General features: G+C 44.0%; 1 pseudogene; it reads right to left on the bottom strand.

The window, feature by feature from the left end:
* Positions 1-3372: 3372 nt before the first annotated feature.
* Positions 3373-4039, bottom strand: LOC110557965 (small ribosomal subunit protein uS5-like; annotated as a pseudogene).
* Positions 4040-6000: the final 1961 nt, after the last annotated feature.

Below are 6000 nucleotides of genomic sequence, written 5' to 3'. Positions count from 1 at the left end.
ATTTTGGGTTGTTTACCTTCTGTCTCAAGAAGTTTCATATCGGGTGGAATCTTTCTTTTTTTTTTTTTTTAATTATTTTTATCTTATGTGCAGTGGTGGTTTGCCTGCATGTATATCTATGTGAGGGTGTCAGAGTCCCTGGAACAGGACTCACAGACAGTTGTGAGCTGCCCTGTGTGTGCTAGAAAATTGAACCTGGGTTCTCTGGAAGAGCAGCCAGTGCTCTTAACCACTGAGCCAGCACAAAATGTTTCAAACTTGGAATTAAACTGCCATACCACAACTCCTTCCACAGTGCTGTACATAATGAACTCACTGAGGTTCCCAGATACAGCAGTCTTAGGTGTGGCTTCATCAGTACACAGCCCAACAGCTCCAGCTTTTCTGTACATATATCTGGGTGTCTGTCCTATAGACATATTTAAAAACCTCTTTTACTTGGGTTCTTTTATCTACCACCCTTTCAACCCTTATTCCTTTACTAGGTGGGAAAGAAAGAGGGTCAGAGGGGAAAGGGGGCATAGACCTCTTTAAACTACTTCTCGATGATTAGGGACATCAAGTTCCTTAGGGCAGTGTTGATCTTCACCATCAGGTAGCCAATTTCTTCTACCTTGTCTACTTGACAAACCTCAGCAGCAAACACAGGAGGATGAACCAGCAGCATTGGCACAGGGGTGGGGAGGGGCTGCTTCCGAGGGAACAAAAGCCACCATAGGCCCTCTAGGAGTTCTTGCACTTATGCCCTTTCCAGAGTCCTCAGATTTAAATTATCTGCAGCTGGCAAAGATCATGTCCCTGCTAGTGCATGAGGAAAATCATAATCACCTGCTGTGAAGCAGCCTCTTATCCCACACCCGGGATTAAAACAAAAGCATATTCACATAACATAATTGGGTTTTTAAAGAAATTAAAACTCCCACCTCATTGTCCTTTCTTCATTCTCTCACCACTCCTATTCAGGGTTCCAGACTCAAGTTGTATCAGTTGAGGCACTTAGATTTAGTGTTACTGTCTTAGTTTTCTATTGCTGAGAAGACACACCATGACCAAGGCAATTTATAGATAAAGGGGTTAATTGGGGCTTGAGTTTGGTTTCAGAAGGCTAGTCCATGTCCATCCTGGTGGAGAACATGGCAGCAAGCAGGCAGGTATGGCACCGGAGCAATAGCCTCTATCTTATCCACAAACATATGGCAGAAAAAGAGGGAATGGGCCCTGGTTGGGCTTTTGAAACCTGGAAGCTTTTCCCCAGTGACACATTCTTTCCAACAAAGCCATACCTCCTAATCATCCCCAATCAGTTCTACCCACTGGGCACCAACCAATCAAATATGTGAGCCCATGGGGGTGTGACAGCTCTTCTTGGGTGTCAACTTTAGGACATCTGTAATTAGCTAAAACCCAAATGGCTAGGTACACCTGTGGGGTCTTTTTTGTTATTTGTTTGCTTTGTTTTTCTTAACTAAGCCATTTGAAGTGGCAAGACCCAGTTCTAATTGGGATCTTTGAGGTGGGGAGATAAAGCTTTAATCCAGCTCTTTTGAGGTGAATGTATCAGCTCAAGATACTCCAAGACCAAGTTCTCAGAACAAAGGAGATTTATTTGTCCCTGAGGGTAGTATAAGGGAGAAACACAGGAGAAAGAGGAAGAAAAGGAAGGAACAAGGGAGAGGGATCAGGGGTATGTGTCCCACAGGGACAAAGGACTGCCTCTGCATAGGGAGGAGACAGATATGGCCTGTAGGCAAATAGACGTTTATAAAGATAAAAAGGGAACCCCTGTGTTAGGATAAGGTGTTTACTTTTAATTGGGCATGTTAATTAGGGGAGCTGAAGGGGACTTTTGATTGCTGGAGTTAAATTCTTTGATAGTTGGTCCTAGGTAGTCAGCCTCAGGAAGAAAAAGTGGCTAAATAAGGGGATAGATCTCGGGGCCTAGCTTTAGGAATGTAATCTAGTGGTTTTTAGTGAAATATTCAGACTGCAGGTCCCCAAATGACTGGGGCTTTGAGTCCAATGTAAAACACACGAGTGTCTTTTATTACAAGACTGGGTGGCCACCCTGTACAAGAACAAAGGGGCAAGCGACCCCCAACTCTGGGAGAACAGGATTTTTAAAGGGACAAAAATGAAAGCAAGGAAATGCAAGTCTTGGCATTACAGTGTTGGCATTATAATCCCTGCTGGACGTGGTAACCCGTGCCTGAAATCCCAGAACTTGAGAGCAGAAACAGGAGTTCAAGGTCAGCCTTGACTATAAAATGAGCTAAACAGGAGCCTGGGCTATATGAGAAGTGGTCTTCCTTAATCCCTGCACTCAGGGAAGCAGAGGGTCTCTAGGGAAGCTGACCTTTAAAATGATTGGTTTGTTTTTAGGCGCCAAGTCTGCAAATGGTCAGGCTTGGCTACCTGGGGGACATCTGACCCCTAGTACTACCCTGGTATGTGCAGTTTAGGCTATAGCAAGGGGGAGTTAGCACATTCCATGGGCTTTCTTAGGGGCTGCATGACCCAAGTCACACCCTAAGGTTTATCGGGGTGGGGGACTGCTGCTGGACCCCTGCTCTGAAAGGACTGTGATCTGGTGATTTTGCTCCAGTCCCAGGAATTAACTCTTAAGTTTTTGAACCTCTCATTAGTAAGGAAGAGGGAACAGGGGAGAAGGGCAAGTCCTGCCAGAGCCATGTTTGTTAGCTGGCTAGAGTCCCTTCAGTGGGGAGATACACCTTTAATCTGGGCCACAACTTCTGCTGGCAGCATATATAAAGGACCTGAAACTTGCTCTCTCTCTTTGCCTGTTTGCTCTTGTTCTTGCTGGCAAGTCCATGCCTTCACTGGCATTAGAGCCAACTTCTTCAGGATTCCAGCATATACTAAAGACCATCAGAGACATCCAGTCTGATAGACTGAACGATTACTGGACTCTTGGACCTTCTGTTTATAGGCAGCCATTGTTGGATTAGCTGGACTACAGCCTGTAAGTCATTCTGATCCCATATACATATATATATATATATATATACTGGAAATGCCATTTTATCCATACCTTTATGAAGATATATTTTAAAAATTATAAATTCAACAACAGAAACAAGTACATGCTTAGAACTTTGAGACACTGTTATTTTAAGCCACTAAAATCATGATGTGTTAAAGCAGCTTGAGAAAACTAGCATAGTATTACAAATCCTGTATTCCTGAGGTCCAGCCCAATCTCCCAGGGTAATGCTTGCCTGTTATGAGCATTAATCTTGAAAGCATGCTACTTTTCTTTTTCCAGTTACTATAGGCAGTTCAGTGGTTGTCTCAACCACTGCCCCCTTTGTCCATCATCAAAGCCAGGGCTTTATTTTTCTTGTATAAAAACCCTTATGTGGTAGCCACAGCTGGAGCCTGGTTCCTCTGAACAGAGACTCTGGTGTGGGTTTTCACAAGACAATCAGTGAATTCCTGATAAGGAGGCTTAGTGAACACAGTCTCTTTCTAGAAGTTGGGGGTCAGGTAGCTGTAGTCTTGGAGATGGCATCAACGGTGGCCTTGGTAAAGTTGCTCAGGGTAGCAGTGCAGCCCCTGGTTGATGTGTAGCAGTGGTCAACACCAGCCTTCATAGTAGCTTCTTGGGCACAGGAGCAGAGACTATGCCAGTGCCTCTGGGAGTAGGGATGAAACACACCAAAACAGAGCCACAGCGGCCTGTCACCTTTTACGGAACAGTGTGGGGCTTGCCAGTCTTGTTCCCCCAATAGCCTCTCCACACAGGGATGAAGGAAAGCTTGACCAAGATGATGGGCCCTCTGATGGCAGGGGCTACCTCCTTGGAGCACTTTACACCAAGACCAACGTGATAGTTGTAGTTCCCAATAGCAACAAAAGTCCGCTGGCCAGTGTGTGTCTGCTTCTGCACTGGCATGATTTTTAGAGCCTCATCCTTTAGGGAGGCACCCAGGAACAAGACAATAATCTTGGATTCCTTAATGGGCAGGAAGAACAGTTAGAACTCCTCCAAGGACTGTATCTTCATGTCCTTAACCAGGCAGCCCAGCTTGGTGGCAGGGATCCGCCCCTTGTCTTCCACTTTACCTCCACGAGCCTCCACACCCACGGCCACTACTACAGCCCCTAAAACCACTGCAAAATCCTCCTAATCCTGGTCCCCCCCTTCCTCTGGGCCCTCCCACTGCATGGAGTCATCCACCATTTGGTGTTTTCCTGAAGAAGAAGAAAAAAGAAGAAGACAGAGGAAGAGGAAGAGGAGGAAGGAGGAAAGAAGGAAGGAAGAGGACAATGAAGAAGAAGAAGAAGAAGAAGAAGAAGAAGAAGAAGAAGAAGAAGAAGAAGAAGAAGAAGAAGAAGAAGAAGAAACTTAATGTATCTCTTACACTGCTCTGTCATCAGATTTGAGACAGGAGCCTCCAAGCTTAAGACAGGTTTTGTGCATTTTGATGGACTGCTCAACAAGTTCAAGGCCAGATCAGAACATAATTTATATAATAGCTGTGGACCAATCAGCCATCCTGTCTTTCTTCAGATTTACCAATTCTAAATTAACAAAGGAAGATCCTTTAAAAACTCTCAGCCCTGGGGGCTAGAGAGATGACTCAGAGGTTAAGAGCACTGCTTGCTCTACCAGAGGTACTGAGTTCAATTCCCAGCAACCACATGGTGGCTCACAACCATCTGTAATGAGATCTGGTGTCTTCTGAAGTGCAGGCAGAACAGTGTATACATAATAAAATAAATAAATATTTTTTTCACCTCCTCCCTTCCGTCCAAATAAATAAATCTTTAAAAAATAAAAATCAAAATAAAGTAAAATTAAAAAAAAGTTCTCAGTGCAGGGCCTGAAGAGTTGTTGCAGGGGTTAAGAGCACTTGTTGCTCTTGCAGAAGACCTGGTTTCAAGTCCAAGTACCCTGGTTTCAAGTTCAAGTACCCTGAGTCCAAGTACCCATATGATGGCTAACAATCATCTGTAACACTAGTCACAGAGGGTCTAATGTGCTCTTCTCCCCTCCAAGGGTACTGTATGCATGTGGTTCTGTAATGCCAGGTTCATGGAACCCTCAGAGACCACCAGGAGATGACTCAGATGCAATAGCAAGAGAGCTTTATTACGAGAGCAGTTGAACTCGGGACCCAAGTCTCACTGATGCAGCAGTAGAGAAGTGGGACCTTGAGCTCTGAGTGAACACGATTTTTAAAGGGAAAATCTTTGAGCAGGGGGTTTCTGTGGCAGCAAGAGGGGGGCACAAGCCTTAGCATTACAGAATTGGGTGAAGTTTAGCAGGGCAGGGTGACCTTCTCTGAGGTATATAATCACAATGGGTAAAGCATATAATCACAATAGCCATTTTTCTAAACTACATCTGAAACATTGGGGAGAATTTTCCCACTGGATCCCAACTGATTCCCAGTGATTATTGCCAGGGAGATTGTCTCCATTTTCTATGAAGTATTTATTCTGTGATATTTCCTGGAGGCTGTTGCTAGGAGAGTTAATTTTGTTTTCTGCCAGGTGCACATTTTATGATATTTCCTGGTACCTGAATTCAGCAACCAGTCAAGATGGCTCTTTATTTCAAAATGGAGTTATACTTAGGCTAACTATATCCAGGCTAACTTACATTCTTCAGTTGATGGATATACACCCAGGCAAAGCAACCACACAAATAACATTTAAAAATTAAGTAAACAAGCAAACATCTCTCAGAAGTTGGGCTCAGCTTTCTGAGTTCCCTCACTGCTTTGTAGTAGGTATTTATCTCTGTATTCCTGATGTGTATGTGGTGATTGTGGCCTTTTCTTTATAAAAAGAACTGGAAAATGTGCCTTCAGTTTCTCCTATTCAGGATCAGGGGCCTTAACAATTGAGCTATCCAAGCCTTCAGTTTCTATCTTGCAGAATAATTTTAATAATATTGGCATTAACTCTTCTTTGAAAGGCTAGTAAACTTCTGTGCAACTCCATCTGTCCCAGGGGTGTTTTGTTTGGGAGATT

The sequence above is a fragment of the Meriones unguiculatus genome, chromosome 14 (assembly GCF_030254825.1).
Source record: "Meriones unguiculatus strain TT.TT164.6M chromosome 14, Bangor_MerUng_6.1, whole genome shotgun sequence".
Lineage (NCBI taxonomy): Eukaryota > Metazoa > Chordata > Mammalia > Rodentia > Muridae > Meriones > Meriones unguiculatus.
The sequence above is the reverse complement of the archived record's forward strand: the minus strand, read 5'-3'. Positions and strand labels throughout refer to the sequence as shown.